Below are 376 nucleotides of genomic sequence, written 5' to 3'. Positions count from 1 at the left end.
TCAATACATATACATCCCCACACCTCCCATCCCCTCTCTCTCTCTACCTCCCCTCCCCCCCAACTTCTCCCCATCCTCCCGCTCCTCCCCCTCCACCCATCCCTCCCCTTTTCACCTCACCCATTCACCCATCGACCCCTATTCACTACGCAATTGAGAGCAATTCCTCGTCAAACCCATTTAGTTTCGGCGTTGCACAGGTTGCGATCGAGAACCAATTTTTTTTTTGCAATTGCATCAAATGAAACAGTGCAAGCAGAGTCAAGCGAAAGCGAGGCCTGTGAATGCATTAAAAGCGTTGCCTTTTTGCAACAGTGAAGACCAACGTCACCTGCAACTGAGCCAACAAGACAGAAATGGTTTGATTGACGGTATT

Source organism: Penaeus monodon, chromosome 21 (genome assembly GCF_015228065.2).
Source record: "Penaeus monodon isolate SGIC_2016 chromosome 21, NSTDA_Pmon_1, whole genome shotgun sequence".
Lineage (NCBI taxonomy): Eukaryota > Metazoa > Arthropoda > Malacostraca > Decapoda > Penaeidae > Penaeus > Penaeus monodon.
This window is presented reverse-complemented; position numbering follows the sequence as displayed.